Source organism: Meriones unguiculatus, chromosome 5 (assembly GCF_030254825.1).
Source record: "Meriones unguiculatus strain TT.TT164.6M chromosome 5, Bangor_MerUng_6.1, whole genome shotgun sequence".
NCBI classification, from domain to species: domain Eukaryota; kingdom Metazoa; phylum Chordata; class Mammalia; order Rodentia; family Muridae; genus Meriones; species Meriones unguiculatus.
The window spans coordinates 50,264,022-50,282,335 of NC_083353.1; the positions used below are offsets into that span (position 1 = coordinate 50,264,022).

General features: G+C 44.2%; 1 non-coding gene across 1 annotated transcript; it reads right to left on the minus strand.

Annotated features, from left to right (window-relative positions):
- Window positions 1-525: 525 nt before the first annotated feature.
- On the minus strand, window positions 526-632 carry LOC132654472 (U6 spliceosomal RNA). Its single transcript, XR_009592113.1, has one exon. It is a non-coding gene; the product is annotated as a U6 spliceosomal RNA (small nuclear RNA).
- Window positions 633-18,314: the final 17,682 nt, after the last annotated feature.

Sequence of the window (18,314 nt, forward strand, 5' to 3'; positions counted from 1 at the left end):
TAATGCACTCACCTGGTGCTGAGGGTGGCTCCAAGGTCCCTTTTCATTGGAGTCATGTTCTTACATGAGGCGGCCTTTGTCTTAGCAGGTGGCAGGCAGCAGCAGCACAGATGTCTGAGGCCGTTCATGATTGTTATCTTCACCCGCTTCCAGCGTTGACGCTGGTTGTGGGCGGAAGCTGTGCCAGTGTCCTGAGGCTGGCCAAGTGTGATGTTGTCCTCGGTCTCTTTTTGAGGGAGAGCTGTGCCAGCGTCCTGAGGCTGGCCAGGCCTGATGTTGTCACCCTCGTTCTCTTCCTCCTTGGTCTCTTCAGTTATGATGGTATCCTCCTTGATCTCCTTTGTCGTGATGGTGTCTCATATGATGGTCTCTGGTATGATGGTGTTTGGCACGATGGTGTCTGGTATGATGGTGTCCTCCTTGGTCAATTTTAGTGTGATGGTGTGTGGTAGGATGGTGTATTGGGGCAGGTGGGACAGGGAGATTGGAAACTATATCACCATGGGGAGAAGTTTTTTTTTTTTTTTAAATATGGAACACTTCACGAATTTGCATGTCATCCTTGCGCAGGGGCCATGCTAATCTTCTCTGTATCGTTCCAATTTTAGTATATGTGCTGCCGAAGCAAGCACGAGAAGTTTTACTTTGTGGAAAAGATCATATTTCCTGCCAAGAAACGGGGAGTAAAGGACAATCACTCCCCAGAGGGCAGTCTGTGATGTTTATTCAGGCTGGGTGAGAGAGCAAGGGATCAGTGTGCCACATGAAGCTTTAGGGCACCTCTGCACCTCAGCCCTTCCCCTCCCCTCAGTGCTGGAGGCTACAAGAACTCACACCCTGCATGGCTTTTACATAGGTATTGAAGATTCAAATTCAGTCTTTATGCTTGTGCAGAAAGCACTGTTACCTCACCTCTACCCAGCCCAGACCCCTCCACCCCTCCAGCTTTTCATTTGTTTTCAGAAGATTACTGTGTTTTCTTCTTGTTCTGAATGGTCATTCTACACCAATTAAGAATTCTCCACTGTGCCATTCCTCAACCCCTGGCAAACACCATTGCATTTTCCTTTCTTGAAAAATTACAGTACAGTACTCTCAGTTCCACCCCTAGATGTACAGAAGCTTGTCATTCTGTGACTGACATGTCACGGGAAGTATGTGTTCCTCTGTGGTGGACCTACACCTACAGGTGGCTTTCCTTCCTGTTTAAGCTGAGTAATAGTCCATGATATATAAAGGCCACATGTGGTTGGTACATTCATCTGCTTACGGACAGAGAGTTATTTCCATCGTGGCTGTGGTTAAGTGCTGTTAATATAAACAAGCAAGCATCTGAGACTTTGAATCAATTATTTTTCCATAACTATGAAAGAACTGTTGATGAATGATATGCGATTTTGTGATAATGCATCCATATTTAATTAGGTAAAATACAAAGTGTTAAGGTGATTGGCTTATTAAAAAGTGCTACACAGTGTAGCTTATTGATAAGTGCACAGAGCACCCTAATCTGTGATGTGTAACAGGTGGCCCCTGCTGACACCAAGCAGAAATGCGCATGAAGACATTTGGCTCAAATTTCCACAGGTGTTGTAACCCACATTTCAATGGAAGCAGTTTAACAAAGCAGGAGTCATTTGTTCAGTTTTCTGGAGGAGCATGAACACTAGCCTGGGATTCACCATCTGTCAGCGAGCATCTGTCAGTTGGCTCCTTAAGTGAACTCGTCTTTCCCTCACTAGGTAAGCATTTGCTGTCCTCCCCACCAAGGATCGTAAGAAGCAAACAATTCGTTTCTCAGAGCCAATTAACAGCAAGGGGCTGACGGTGGTGTAGCCATTGGAGACCATCATGTGGATACTGTGGTGGACTGGGTCACTGTCCTGCATCAGTCTTGAGGCAGATATGATGCAGTCCAAACAGTACATCAGGACGAAGAAGTTCATGATCAGCAGGATGGTCCTGGTGGCCCATTGCAGTGGGGACACTTTTGCAGAAAGGCTGGTTCTGTGAAGGCGCCGAGCCTGTTTCTTGTGTCTGCACAAGAGAGCCACCATGTACCCACTGCAGAGGGCCATGAGACCTAGAAAAGACACATCTCGAAATATCCTCAGTATGGAAAATAAGGGTCTGCTGCTATACTCCATAGGTAAAATAATGCAAGATTCTGTGACAAATATGAGACCATGTGAGGTGACATTGTACTCAGCAACATAGGAGAAGGAGAACTGAGCACCACAGGACATGTAAAGGCCCATAGCACAGGAAGGGGGCACAGGCTCTGCTGTGGGGATTTAGGTTTGAATTTTGCCAGACAGGTGCTTCTGGGAATGAGGATGATGGCCTGAAGGATGCTCAGCAGGCAGGTGACACAAAGAGAGAGGCCCCTCAAAAGCCTGTGCAAGTGGAACAGGGAGTTACACTTGATGTCATTCTACATATTCTGAGATGCAAGAATGTCAGCAGCTGCGAACCCAATGACTGTTAGCATCCCAAGGTGGATGAGGGCCAAGAGACTGATGAGTGGGTCAATGATCCGGAGCCTGCTTTCAAGAAGGAACTAAAAAAGGTGGAAGAGGAAGAGGATAATGTTGAAGGAGATCCCAATGCCTACTTCAGAGAAAAATGTATAATGTGTCAACAACTCCATAAAGGGTCTTGATTCTTCTCATTGTATGAGACAAGGAAATAGAGTAAACATTTGAGAAGAAAGGCAAGAGAAATTATTCATCACAAACAGTAACAGCAACATTGATACCAAACACTATTGCCTTTAGGAATATTGGTGGGCCCAGCCCAATACACCCCTCAGTACTCAAGTTTTCCTGAGTGCCAAACATTCTCATTGTCAGTCATGCCTGGATTGTGTACCTATAGGTGGGCTCCCTTGCTGCTTCAAGTTTCCTGTGTATTAAAATGATCATGTATTACAGAAATGATTCCTTACCACTGCCTCATTTTGAGTTTTTTGGGGGCATTGCCTGGTTTTTGTTTTGTCATCTTGTCAGGTATAGGAAAAGCTTCAAAAGTTTTGATTATTTCCCCTTTCTGTTTCCGTTGTTGCACTAAAACATCATAATCAAAACTGGCATAGAGGAGGACAGGGTTTATTTGGCTTAACTCTCAGGTCATAGACCATCGTTAATGAGAGGTGAAATCAGGAGCCCAAAGCAGATAGTCAAGTCATAGCCACAGTCAAGTGCAGAGAGAGGAGGCTAAAGCCAGGGCTTGGAGGTTAAGAGCTCTGGCTGGTCTTGCAGGGCCTTTGAGTTCAGTTCCAGCATCTAAGTCAACTGGCTTACAGCCACCTGTCACTCCAGCAATAGGGCATGGATGACCTCATCTGGCCCCTATGGCACCTGCGCTCATCTGCATATAATGCAAACAAATAATTAAATATAAAATTAAATAAATCTTGAGTTAAATTATAAGGAAATGTTGATGAAAGACATTAGATATTTACTGTAATATATGTGTTTGGCCTGGAGAGACGGCTCAGTGGCTAAGCTTACATTTAGAATATATGTTTACATGCCAAATTCTGCCCTCTGTGAGCACTGCATATGCAAACAGCACACTGATATATACACAGACATAACACACACACACACACACTTCAAATAAGTAAATACAACACAATTTAAGGCGCCTGTTTATGTTTTCATTCACATTTTTTAAACAGGAAGACAATGTTGCTGTAAATTTGTCCCCTCACTATGGAAAAGGAATTTCATCAGAAAGTTAAGGTGTGTAAGGTGCTTGCTTTCTGTAGCTTCTTCTGTGTCCGTGTACTTAAGGATCCATAAGTTCCCCAGAGAAGAGGGATGTGTTTAGCACCCATGAACAAGTTATGCTATTTAAAGTTTCAGAACTGAGGTAGACAATTGTAAAAATCTGGACAAGTGGACTTCTCTTCCATTTTAATTGGCATAGATTTTTACTTAGATGAGGGGTACAGTATCTTAATTCAGCACATCTCTGTGTCCTGCTCTGACCAAGTCAGGATAATTTCCACCTTTTCAAATACTGTCATTTTTCTGTGTTTGACACCTTCAGGTCTTTGTCTTCCTTTGGAACATGCAAGCACTTGGTGTGGACAACAGCTATGCTGCAGTGCTCTAAGGCATGATCACCATGACCTCACACAGCCTCTGCTCTGAACCTACCTTTCAGTCCTGTTCCACTGTCTCTTTCTGGAATTGACTGACCATTCTTCTTGCTATTTTGTGTAATCAGCTTTCATCTTGACTGAGAACAGACAGTTTGCTCCCATCAAAAGCTCAGCAAAGATGTCAATCATAGACATTTATCTGTTTCAGTCTTTAATGGGTCACAGTTGATCGCTAGGACCCAGCACAACCTTTGTGACATGCATGTATTTTAGTACATGTGTTTAATAAAAGGGAAAAAGGAATATTGAAATATATTGTTTGTATATATTATACACTGGTAATATCATAAGAGTAACGTCAGATCTAGCTCCCTGCTCCTTTACCTCATTTTAAACACAAGATTACAGACATAGCAATATAATCCTCATACCATCCCAAACTTTAATTACCTGTGAATCAAAGGTGGTGGATGCTGTCATTTTCAGTGTGGTTTGGCTAACTGCCCTTACAGATATTAAGGGACAGGTTTGTCTGGGTGCTGTGGGCCTACAATAATGATTATGATTTGTGAGTTTACTTTATAATTACTTTAAAGCCACTGCAAAGGTTTTTCTACAGGTTAAATTCACAGATACAGCAAAGGGAAAAGTAGCGCTTTTCTCCAGAGTACAGTCCAGTTATACTCTGTTGGCATCCCTGGCACCAGGTCACCTTCCTCAATGCAGCCCCAGGAAATGCTGTAAAAAATATTCCATTAGTCATCTATTACAGACAACTAAACCAGCAATCACGTTCCTCAGGCAAACATGGCTCACATATGTAAACATCATGGCTCATTAAAGGAAAGACACACAATGACTTCTGAGCCAATATACCACTGTTTTCTTTAAAAGAAAAAAGACTTTAAAATGTTTCATTTTTACTTTATGTGTAAGTGTAGTTTGCCTCCTGAATTGCTGAAGTGTCCCTTGCCTAGCCACTGTGTCCTGCACCAACAGTGCATTTTGCACATGGAGAAATCACACTCTTTCTGCCTCTGCTGCTCTGAAGAAAGGGAAGGAGATCACGGTCACAGAAAATGAATTTCTGAAATGTGACATCTGACTAACCCGCATCTGGGAATTTTGTGCATTGGGATGGAGGTGTGGGCCTCTGCATGCAGATTAGAAAGCATGCCCAATATAGAGAAAGAAGCAGCAAGGAGAAATCTGCACTTTCATTAGTGAGAGCCAGCAGCGAAGGCTGGACCTCAGAGCAAAGTGTTGCTAAAAGTCACATCACACAGGGATCTAAGAGCAGTCTCTTCAGTTCCACAGAGTAGCATCCCATGAGAAGCTAAGTCCTTCACCATCCTGTGAGACATAGAACCTCACACAGCCCCAAACTAGGGACACATTTCATACACAGTGGACTTGATGCAGTAGTCAGGACAGAAGCAGAGAGCAGAAAGCCCTAACAGACCCTGCTCCAAGTTTGGTCACTTATGACCTTTCTGGTGGACAGAATCCAGGGTGAAGTTTGAGGGCAGGATGTCTGTCTTCTCCTCTGTAGCACTGGTTCAAACATATCTGTTTCTGAATGAGAAGATGGTACATAGTGTGGTTGCCCCACACTTACACCTCATGTCCAGATTCATGCCCACAAAGGACTTTGGTTTGCCGTGATCATGTTGCCTGACAGCAGCCTGTCACACCGTCACCACCTAAGGTGAAGCAAAACTCGGCAAAAGGCCTGAGGGGTGTGGCTGTACTGTTTGTGGTTGGGATTGGACTGCAGTTATATGGAGAACCTGTCCTTCCTATTGTGCTGTTCTGCTTGGAAAATTAGGGACACTGGGGAGACATGGCTGGCACCACAGTGAAGGCAAGACAGCCACCAGCCAGGTGTAGACGCTACATGCAGAGATACCATGGAGGGGCTGCAGTCCGGGATGCTATGAGCCAACATCTGGGAGGGTTCAATTAAGGACCGGCAGCTAGCTCCGAAGACAGCTAAGAAATGTCCACTGCATTTGTACATGGATAGGATTGTGAGGTTCAGCTTAGGGTCACACCCGCAGTTAAAATATTCGTAATAACCACTGTTAAAAATCTCTCTGTAGAAGTCAGTGGAAAGAAAATACTCTTTAAACATAAAGAAATAAGAAGACTTAGAGGAGTGCTCTACAGACTCCAGCTGTTGACACTGGTTCCTGCCACAGCCCAACCTGCTTCCCCCACCACCCCGTGACTCCTCCTGAGCAACTGTGACCTCCCTCCCAGTGTTCTCATTGTCTCAAGGACAAGGGAAGTAGGTCAGTTCCTGTCCATCTCTTCACATAGGTTCTTCAAAAGATGAGGTTTGGGGAAAACCAAGTAGAGGCAACAGGACAGGGTGGGGCTTAATTCTTCAAAGGTTTCCTGAAACTACGAGATATTTGGGCATTTCTATTCTGAAAAAGGAATGTTTATACAGAGACTGGAACACAGAAAAGATTAATGGACACAGGTATCATCTCCATTAGGACCATCTTCACTGTGTAGTTGACAATCATTGTCCTGGCTAAATCATCATCACAGCACCTCAGGTGACTATTCCAACAAGCAGAGCAAGGTGAAGGGATGACATAAAATTAAACAGGGAATGCAAAGATTCTTTTTTTTTTTTTTATCAGTTACATTTTATTAACTCTGTATCCCAGCCGTGTCCCGATCCCTCATTCCCTCCCAGTCCCTCCCTCCCTCCCTCCCTCCCTCATCTCCACCCTGCCCCTTTCCAAGTCCACTGATAGGGGGGACCTCCTCCCCATTCATCTGATCCTGTTTTATCAGGTATCTTCAGGACTGGCTGCAAAGCCCTCCTCTGTGGCCTAACAGGACTGCTCCTCCCTTCGGGGGTGGGGAGACCAAAGAGCCAGTCATTGAGTTTCTGTTAGAAATAGTCCCTGTTCCCCTCACTTTGGGAAACCAATTGGTTACTGAGCTACCACAGGCTACATCTGAGTGGAGGTTCTAGGTTATATCCATACATGGTCCTTGGTTGAATGTCAGTCTCAGAAAAGACCCTGTGCCCAGATATATTTGGTCCTTGTGGAGCTCCTATCCTTTCCCCATCAGACTAACTCCCCTTCTTTCTTATGATTCCCTGTACTCTGCCAAAGGTTTGAAATGCAAAGATTCTTAAGAAATTCTAGTAGGTAAAAGTCAGTGAGGAGGTGACTGTTAGACAAGGTTTGAACATACAGCCCATTTCTTTTCCTAAGGCTTTCAGTGCCTCTAAGTAGTCACACTAAAGAAGGCAGGGTACCAAAAATGATTCTTTTATAGCACATATGCAACAGAAGTAAAATTAAGTGCATTCGTCTGCATTCGAAATTAAAACCTCACCTCCTCACAAGATGCGCACAAATGAGCAATTCTGAAAACCTCTAGATGTTATACCAAACAACTTAATGTCCATAAAGTAAAATTGGTAATTTACTTCAGCAAAGAAAATAGGAGTTAAAATTAACTGACATCCTATAAAGGTTATAATTTTAGGACCTTAAGCAATTGAACATCCTGGGAAGAAAACATGTCACAGCTCATGTCTCCTCCACAGGTGCTGAAAACCTCCCTGCCTCCCAGTGCTCCTCCTTCCACAGCCTGCCTGGGTCCAGGCCACCTCCTGACTGTTCACTTGGGTGCAGAGCAATTACCCAGATGGACTCTGTGCAGAGGAGATCCTGTGCAGCTTTGGTGAAGGGGTTTTTAATGCACCTCTGCAGCCTGTAGTTGTAGCTGCTGTCACTGACAAGTTCCTGCTGGAGAGCATGGAGATCTGGCCCCCCAGGGGAGCATCTTACCCATGGAGCTGACTGTACTGTCTTGAACAGCAGCTGTCTGGGGAGAGGAGAGCACAGACTTTTCTCCAAGTTTCCTTGCCACGTCTGCATGATGGATCAGGTCACAATGTCGTCAATCCACTCTTGTTAATTTCCCCTCAGTCCAAATGAGTCCAAACTAATCTTCTACTCTCAATTCCTGTGCTATTTCCAGAGAGTACTGGAGACGTAAGGAACTAAGCAGATATTAAAAACAAAACAAAACAAAACAAAACAAAACAAAAAACCCAAAGACTGCCTGGGGTTGTAGCACAGTGGTAGAGTCCTTGTGTGCCAAGTGCTAGGCTCTCGGTTATGCCCCATTACCACATCATGAGTAAGTAAGTAAATTAATAAAGAAATGAGCCATATAGGCTTAAAAACTTCCCAAAGACTATAACATCTATTGTCTAAGATTCCACACAAGGCACCCAGTGGGAGTGGAACCCTCAGAGGAAAGGAACGGCACCCATTATCAGATACCCAACTCATGCCAAGGGGGGAAGTCCAAATGCTGCCACAGTGGCTCCATGAACATGTTAATGTGCAAACAACAGAGCTCAGCTGGGTGGGAAAAGCCCACACCTCTTCCCCGAGGGTGCTGGCTTCCGTCCTACTCTCTGGAACAGGCCACTTGCCATCCAGTTGACATCTGGATTCCTGAAAGACTTCTGGGGCTGGTGTGACAGAGGAGGTGGCCTTTGTCTCCCTGGAGGAAGGGAGGGATTGGGATGGGAGGAGAAAGAGAACCACGGGGGGAATACAAAGTGAGTAAAGTGTAAATAATAAAGAAAAATAAAATAAAATAAGCAAAGTAATTAAAGAGCAGTCCAATTAGATTGTGTCAAAGGCAGTCCCTCTTCCCATACTATGGAACCCACTTGGACACTAAACTGCCATGGGCTACATCTGTGTAGGGGTTGTAGGTTATCTCCATTCATGGTACTTGGTTGGAGTATGAGTCTCAGGAAAGACCCCTGTGCTCAAAATTTTTGGTTCTGTTGCTCTCCTTGTGGACCTCCAAATGCCCCTCAACTGAAGAATGGATACAGAAATTGTGGTACATCTATACAATGGAGTATTACTCAGCAATGAAAAACAAGGAAATCATGAAATTTGCAGGTAAATGGTGGGATCTGGAAAGGATCACCTGAGTGATCTATCCCAGAAGCAGAAAGACACATACGGTATATACTCACTCATATAGACATATAATATAGGATAAACCTACTAAAACCTGTACACCTAAAGAAAGTAATCTAGAGGAGGATTCTGAATAAAATGCTCAGTCCCCACCCAGAAAGGTAAAGAGGATGGACATCAGAAGAAGAAGAAAACAGGAAACAAATTAGGAGCCTCCCACAGAGGGCCTCTGAAAGCCTCTGCCCAGAAGACTATCAAAGCAGATGTTGAGACTTATGGCCAAACTTTGTGCAAAATGCATGGAATCTTATGAAAGAAGTGGGAAATAGTAAGATCTGGAGTTTCTCCAATTTAAGATAACACTGACTATAAAGATGTCAAATAGAGACATTATTAGATGGAAATATGTTCATCTATCACTGTCTAACAAAAAGTTGTTAGACTTTCACAAAGGCCTTTTATGTACCTATTGACATGATCCCATGGCTTCTCTTTTTGAGATCTCTTTCTTTTTGAGGGCCTCTATCTCTGTCTATTAACTAAAACATCCTGGGAAGCAGGTCTCAGGCATTGTCATCTCATAGAAACTAGGATATAGCCACTAGTCCAGAGAACTTTTTTAATGGCCAGATGTCCAGAGTAGGTCAGGATGGATGTTAAGCCTGGACCTGTTACCCACTGATGGAACTGAGAAGATTGTTGGCCTCAGAGAGCCTGTGTTACTGGTTTGTCAAACTGGGAGGGAAGTGTTTACTTCTCAGGGTGTTGGGGAATTGAGCAAGTAGTAGACAGTAAGTGTTTTATACTTCCTAAGTGCTTCCTAAGAAATCCAGAGTAGACTTCTTGTATTCTTACCAGAAGACAGCCTGCAGAAAAGCTCTTTTGCCTGGCCCATGGTGGACACCTCAGACAGATGTCTGTCGGTGAGTGTGGATGTTGTCACTGTAGACAAAGGTGGAAGGAGTCAACACCAGTTACTGCTGCTCTCTGGCTTCTGACTCAGCATAAAACTTACATTTTTCATCATTCTCTACAAGAAAAAGATAGCTCTTATTCTTGAGAGCTCCCTGAAAGCCAACATTTGGTTTACACAACTCCCCTTCCCCTTCCTTGGCAGAGCTGAATCAGTAAGGATTCTGGTCCATGGTGACCGCGTGAGTACCATAGCAGACCACACTGCCCACATGAAGGATTATTCCTCCAGGGCCAAGAAAATCTCTCAGTTTCAGTTCCTCCCCCTAAGTTCCTCCCAGCCCCCAACTGAACATCACAAGGCACTGACTTTCCTCACTGCTGTCTTTTCTTGTGCTTAGGCTTGGAAAAGGATCTAAACCCTGAAGACCAGCAACCTGTCTCACTAATTTCCTCCTTAGAGCTCTGAGGCTTGTTGGATAGAGGCACCAGAGCCCATTGAGTATTCTTCTGAGCCCTGTTCAGGCTCTTGCCTCCTCAGAAGGCACCCAGGGAGAAAGTCTTTCCTATAGATATCAATGCTGCAGTTCAAGATCCCTGGACATCCCTGCCTCACCTGTGCCTTGTCTCTAGATCCACAAATGCTGTTCAGAATGACAACAGTAAGAGAAGGAACATGACAGAGCTTGGCATTGTTGACACAGCCTAGCAGCCCTGTATTGGTCATGGGAATGATGGTGAATACTGTCAGCTTCATGGGACCCAGAATCCACAGGACCCTCACTCAGCATGTTCTGGGCATGTCTGTGACAAAGTCTCTTGACTAGTGTACTTTTGGTGGGAAGACTCACTGACTGTGGATAACCCTGGGCTTGGTTCCTAGGCTGGGTGAAAAAGAAGCAGCTGAGCACCACAGTTCATCTTTGTTCCTTGAATCTGGAAATTTTACCAGCAGCTTCATGTTCCTGCTATAATGTCATTCCCCTCATGATGGGCTGCACCCTCAAACTACCAAAATAAACACTTTCATTCTAAAACAACTAACTAACTAACTAACTAACTAACTAACTAACTAACCCAACTAATACCTCTCCAAAGAGGTACCCCGTTCAGTGTGAGCTTTTTCCTCTGCTCCTGGGATCTCCCTGTAGGTTGTATGTGGTCTCTCCTCATCTGGCCTTCTCTCTAGAACCAGAATCACCTTCCTGTCATAAGGCCATTGACTAAGGCCAAGGACACAAGTGAGGCTGTGACAGCTTCCCCCACCTACTACAGGCTGCAGAGGAATTTTCCCTGATTGGGGTGCCTGCCTCCCACAATGCTTTGCGGCTCACCTGGGTTGGTCACATTCAGGATCCCTGCTGCTGCCATTGGTCAGAAAACCTGAGTGGAGCAATAAAGCCATGACATCTTTGGGTTGCCCCAGAGAACCCTAACCCTAGCCTGAGCTGTTGCATTACCTCTCCCAGGGGAAGGTGGCAGAGTTTTCTTACCTGCTTTCTGTAGTTTGTACTCAGTCCCCTCCTGAGTTCTGGCCCTGGACCCTTGGTTTGCTCACTCCTTCATTTCCCATCCTTGTGCATCTAACTCTTGGTTCCTCCTTACTCCTGAGATGTCGCCACCTTACAAAGCAGAAGAGGAAGAGAAATTAAGTAGATAGATTTGAGATGAGGAGAGACTAGTGGGGTAATCAGGACGCTGCAGGTAACAGAGGCCCAAGTGAGTGCCCAGCTGAACCTTGTGGTATGAAGTTCTCTCCAGGATAGACTTAGTTAAAGATATTCCTCCTGCCTCCAAGTCCCAGCATTTCAGATTTTCTCACCTGTGTGAAATGCTTCTCTTCTCCTTCCTGGAATGCTCTAGGGTCTAGAATGTAGGAGTCCCCTCCTATAGCATGTTGATGCCAGTGCTGTGCAAACCTGATAGCGGATCCACTGGGGAAAAGAGCCCCTACAGTCCCTGTCCTGCAATTTGTCTTGTCTTCCTCTTTGCCAACAAGGCTCTCTCTGACACCAACTGTACATTCCCGGGACCAAGCTAGGAAAGGTCCCCATCTTAACTCCTGCAGTGGCAGGCACAAATTAAATTTATGAAGGTCCCTGGTCAAAGGAGCCAGACATTCTGGAAGAGCATTTAGACAACCGAAACACTCTCTGAATTAACCTGGTATACTGGTGCCTGACAAGTGTGAGTGATGGAGTAGCCCTCCCCCCCCAACATGAGCCCCAGCACAATAAAGTACATGAAGTCAGCTCACAGCCTAAGTGGTGTTTAGCCACATAGCACAGCTTAGGAAAACCATGGCTTCTCCCTGCAGAATAGGGCAGTGGTTGTAGTTCCAGAGATGGAAACTGGTTTTAATCCCTCAAGTGAGGCATCCAAATCTCCTTTAAGCCCACTTTGCTGTGGCATTGGTGCTGGGTGGGTCTGTGTGACCTCATCAAATCTTTTTCCTAATTTATTTTTTATTGATCACAGTTTGTTCACATTGTATCCCAGCTGAAACCCCTTCCCTCATTCCATTCCAATCCCACCCTCCCTTCTTCATCTCCATCCATGCCCCTCCCCAAGCCCACTGATAGGGGAGTTCCTCCTCCCCTTCCCTCTGAACCTAGCATTTCAGGTCTCATCAGGACTGTCTGCATGGTCTTCTTCTGCTGCCTCGTAAGGGTGATCCCCTCTCAGAGGGGATGAAACAGCTACTGAATTCATGCCAGACAGTCCCTGTTCCCATTACCAGGAAACCCACGTGGAGACTGAGCTGCCCTGGACTTCATCTGTGCAGGGGGTCTAGGTTATCTCCATGCATGGTCCTTGTTTCGAGTATCAGTCTCAGAAAAGAATCCTGGGCCCAGATTGTTTGGTTCTGTTGCTCTCCTTGTGGAGCTCTTTACACTCCCAGGCTTTCTATCTTCCCCTTCTTTCATAGGTTCCCTGCACTCTGCCCAAAGTTTGGCTATGAGTCTCAGCATCTGCATAGATATACTGCAGGGTAGAGTCTTTCAGAGGCCTCCTGTGGTATGCTCCTATCTTGTTCCTGGTTTTCTCCCTCTTCTGATTTCTGTTTTGTTTGACTTTATGAGTGAGGATTGAGCATCTCACCCATGGTCCTCTTTCTTGTTTAGCTTCTTTAGGAGTACAGCTTTTAGTGTTTATCTTATATTATATTTCTAATACCTCATCACATCCTACTCATATCTCCAGAACAGAAATGGACAGAGGACAGGGACAATAAGAATGACAGAATCCTACTACACCTGTATCTTGACAACTGTGGCAGTCACAGGTGTCCTTCTTTGCTTTCTAGTGTGATAAAACCATGAACAGAAACATCTTGGGGAGAAAACAGTTTATTTCAGCATATACTTCACACATTACAGGCCATCACCAAGGAAGCTTTTTATAGTTATTTTATATAACTTTGTTTTTAGTTTCTCTCTTAACTCAACTATCACAAAACAATTGAGACTCATATTTGTTTAATAACAAGCTTCACAACAAAATACTGAGCAGTTATTATTCTATTCTTAACTCTCTAAGCTAATCTGGTTTCCTCCCAGCACGTATCCCAGAGATACTTGCACTTTGTAGTTTTCCTGCCTAGCTGCTTCTCCTGGTGTCTCTTAGACTTCTCCCTTGGCTAAATCCCCTACTTCCTCCTCTAACTCCTCCTCCCCTGGCTGGCAGGCAGTTGAGCCCTATTCTCTCCCCTGCTCATCAGTTTGCTGTCAGCAGCCTCATGGGCATACCTGGGACTATTGAGGAGCACAGTTTATATAACCTCGAGACAGGTGATTCTCAGAACAAGGATTTCATCCAGATGTGAGGGGTACAGAAGGCAGCATTTGAATAACACAGTAACCTTGTACCTACAGAAAATCAGGGCAGAAACCCAGGGCAGGAACCTTGAGGCAGGAACTGAGGCAGAGGCTACAGAAGAACACTGCCTGCTTACTGCCCTTGCTCCTGCTTGCTTGGTCTCGCATACCACCTGCCCAAGGATGGCACCTTCCACACTGAGTGGAACATACCACATCCATCATGAGTTAAGAAAATATCCTGCAGATTTGCCCATAGGACAGTCTGATGGAGGATTGAGGTTCTTTCTTCCCACATGACCCTAGCTTGTGTCACCTTGATAAAAATTCAATAGCAGTGCAGCCCACTTCCATATACCATGTGAAAGGACCTTGCAACATGCTTTGAAGGGACCAAATAAAATCTCCTAGTTATCTTCAGTAGTCAACTTGATACATTGACCTAGTGAGTCTCAATAAGAGAAGTTGTAGTTTTAAAAACAAAACAAAATTCCAATCATTTGAGTTTACCAATAGAGTCAGAGCAAGATGCTGGGGTGAAAACCTGCTAGCTCAGAGAAGCAGCTCACTTTATTTCAACAATATCCCAGAAGGATAAAGCCCTTTGTTCTCAGTTCAAGTCCCAGAGGAAAAAGCTCTTCCTATTCAGCTCATGTCTCAGAAGGAAAAAGTGTTCTCCTTCTCCATGTTGTCTTATGTACCTTCCTTCTCAATGTCCCTCCTGTCAGTTGAATCCCTGTCAGCTGGTTGGTTGCTTTGACTCTTGACCTAGGGTTAACTTTAATCCAGTTTACAGAAAGGTCTTGGATTAAAGCTGTGTTCTAGTTTTGAGCCATACCACAAGAACTTGTTTATAATACACAGAAAGCTCTAGGCTCAAATACTGAGCCACACCACAATTAGATACAGGTATTTACAGTTCACAGCCTTAGGACTCACAATGGAATAAAATACCCTGCATCAAAAGGTAGCTAAGAAAGCCAGGGGTAGAAAGCAGATGGGCAGTCTTCCTCTGTGGTTTCTGTTTCAGTTCCTTCTTGAGCTCCTGCCCTAGCTTCCCTCGCTAATGTCCTATAGCCTGTAAATTGAAGCAAACTCTTATCTCTACAAGTTGGTTTTGCTCACAGTGTTTCATCACTACAGGAAAGCAAACCAGTACATGGAGCAACTTGAAAAATGATGGTGGGTCTTAGCTTGCTTGCAACAGACAATAATGCAGTCAGAAAAGACTTGAAACATTGGCCATTTAAAGAAGTATTTCCATAAAACATCCTTCGTAGTGAGAACCACACTGTAAATATAAAAATGCAGCTCCTTTCAGTGCACAGTGTCAAAACTGAAAGCCAGATGGAACTCTGCATGCAGTTGTGGGAGAACATCATTGTTTAGTTTTGCTTCCTTTTCTCTGCGTCCAGTGTTAGGATATTGTGGAGCGAGGGTCTCACGGAGGTTTTCCTAGGGCTCCACGAACTTGATGATTTTATTTGAAAGACTTCCCACAGAGCATAGTGGAGCTGACAGCAATAATTTATCACAGAACAACATGAGGCATTCACAGTGGCAAAAGTGAGAAATGTGTGCAGTCCATCATGGAGGATATCGCTGTTCAGGGATGCACAGCAAAGAGCCCATTGTTTGACTGTATGTGGAGGTAGGCTTCATACTTTCCCAAAGCCTGTGGAACAGAAGGCTCCTTTTGGTTCATGATGCTGGCATGCCCATCTACATTTATACTTAAGGAAGGGGATCATAGTATGTTCCTGTTCCTTGGATAACTTTTGTCTAGGTAGTTTGTAAACTATGGAGATGACAGGTTACTAGCAGTTCAGAAACGCAAGTCCTTTGATAGAATCAGATGCACCTCTCATATCCCACTATTTTGACTCAAAATCATGTCATAGCAACTTTAAAAGAATCCTCGAAAGAATATAATAATACTCAGATAAGAACAGACATCTTTAGCACCTGTAAATACCTCTCTTTATTGGCCTGAATCCCTGCTACCTCTGTTGTCCTCCATTTTGTCTAGTCTGCATTTATCCTTTCATGAGGTTCTTTCATATTCTAAGCAGAAAGAATTGTGGTATTTACTCTCCCTTTCCTTAGAGTTGGTGTGCTAACAAGGACACATGATGGGAGATTCAAAGCTGGTTTGGAAGGAAAGGATGGGACCAGGCATGATGGCAAGTGCTGAAATATCTATTACTCCACAAACCCACTGAAACCTTCTCCTTAGGGAAAGTGAAGTAATGTTCTTTATCCTGTTTTCCCAAGCTTGAACAAAGATCTTCCTGCTATGATCTCTGACTCCTGGTTTGTTTGGTGGTGATTTTAGTGGAATCATTTTAAGTTTCTCTCCCCTTATTTTGATGTTGGCTATAGGCTGGCTATATATTGCTTTTGTGTTTAGCTATGTGCCCTGTATCCCTGACCTCTCCAAGACTTTAAACATTAAGGGGTGTTGGATTTTGTCAAAGCCTTTTTCAGCATCTAATGAGATGACCATATGATTTTTTTCTTTCTGTTTGTTTATATGCTGAATTACATCGATGGCTTTTCTTCCTGAGTTCTTAGATGGAACCTTGAGTTTATGACTTTTAATATTTTTCCCCTTAATACCTGATGTTAGTCACATGGTCTAAATAACTATAAAATAGTCTCGCCTTACAGCCTTGATTTTTAAATAACTCTTTTAATATTTTAATACATTTCACTGTAAAATATGAAAATTTCAATGTCCTTATGTATGCCAGAGGGCTCTCTCTCTCCCTTTACATAGGTTGTGAGAATTGACTCAAGATCAAGTTTTCTACCCACGTACCCATTTGAAAGCCCTTACGGGTATATCTTGTCTAGATTCAAAGCTGGGGTCCTCCTGTCTCTGTCTCTTAAACATACCGACCAGTGCCCACCACCACAAGCACTGTTGTTGGTTACATCACCTCCTCCGTATGTGTGACGCTACAGTGAAAGTTAATGCATGTGTTCCCTCAGAGACATTCTGCCAGCAGACCATTTGACAAAATTCCTGGTGTAAAGTTTAGACTCAGGACCTTGGAGTCTGGAGAAATAACTTGATGGAGAGATGACATCAGAATCCTAGAGCATATACCATTCATGTTGGCTTGGATGCTTTCCCTCCATTGGAACCATATAATGGAATGGCTTGGAAGCTCACGTAACTGCACTTCTATTTGCATTCACACAACCCACTGTGAATTCTCATGCGAAAGGAGAGGAAATGTTAGAATCTGCTTTGCTAATATTTGACCATACGTGTCTGCTCACCTCGACTTCTGGTATTGAAACATGGTCGAGGTGAACAGACACATGTCAGGATTCAAAGAGACAGAAGCCCATGGGAGCACAGCAGAGGATTGCACAGAGGTTACATCGTTTGCTTTCTTTCCCTGTGTCTGTTTCTTCATTTCAGACAGGGACAGAGCTGAGCAGTCATTAACGGAGCTGCCTTAACTCTCCCAGGCCACATGCACACATACCTCATGAGGAGAGTGGCAGCTGCACTTCATAGAGACCACTGTGGGCTGGGCACACTTCCATGTTTGGTGTGACACTTCATCTCATGTCATCTTCATCTCATGACACTTCATCTCATGTCACTCCTGGTGGGTTCCAGACACAGGCACAAGGCCGTCCACGTAGTCCACAGGAGTCGACTTCAGCCTCAAGTCACACTCTATGAAGGTGTCAGGTTGTGGGTGAAATTTGAAGAAGTCTGTTTTTGGAGTTCACAAATTTCAACTTTTGTAAGAGAAATTCATTAAGAATATTTGCTAGTAGAGTAAAAGAATGAAGAGAGAACTGAAATAAATGGCCCTGTCCTTGTCAAACCCACAAACATACTGTCTTTTGATTTCTAATTTAATATAATCGTCCTCATTCAAATCCACCAAAACTAGCTGTTTATGTACCTGACAGCAAGAGAACTGCGGATGAAGGCAGGGACAGTTCCCAGAGATTCTTGCACAGGAGACAGCGAGAAAGGGAGTGTGCTCTGTGATGCACAGCAGTTGTTAATTTATATGAGGGCTTCTGGGGCTGGGGTGAACTGAAGTTGAGGTTTTAAGTGGAAAATGATGAATTGGGCTGAGCTGATAGGATTTCCTGAGGTGAGGCATGGTTGGATCTATGGCCAAGGCTGTGTCTGGCATGAACAGAATCTTTTGGTTTTCCTGCAAGGTTTGCTCTATGCTTCTCGACCTCATAAGATGTATCAGAACAGCAAACTGTCCACTAACAATAACCTCAGAAACCCCTTCTTCTCTGACATAAGCATCAGGAGCTCATGTAACAGTATCCTTCCCCTCCTCCACGTCCTCACATTCAATAGTGGACACAAGCCCAGCCTCACTGACCTGCCCATTGGCTTACGTGACCTAATCCACCTTCTGCTGCTGCTGGTTGTAAACTTCATAGGCAGATATTTTAATGTTTCAGAAGACGGGATGACATCATATGTAAATTGCT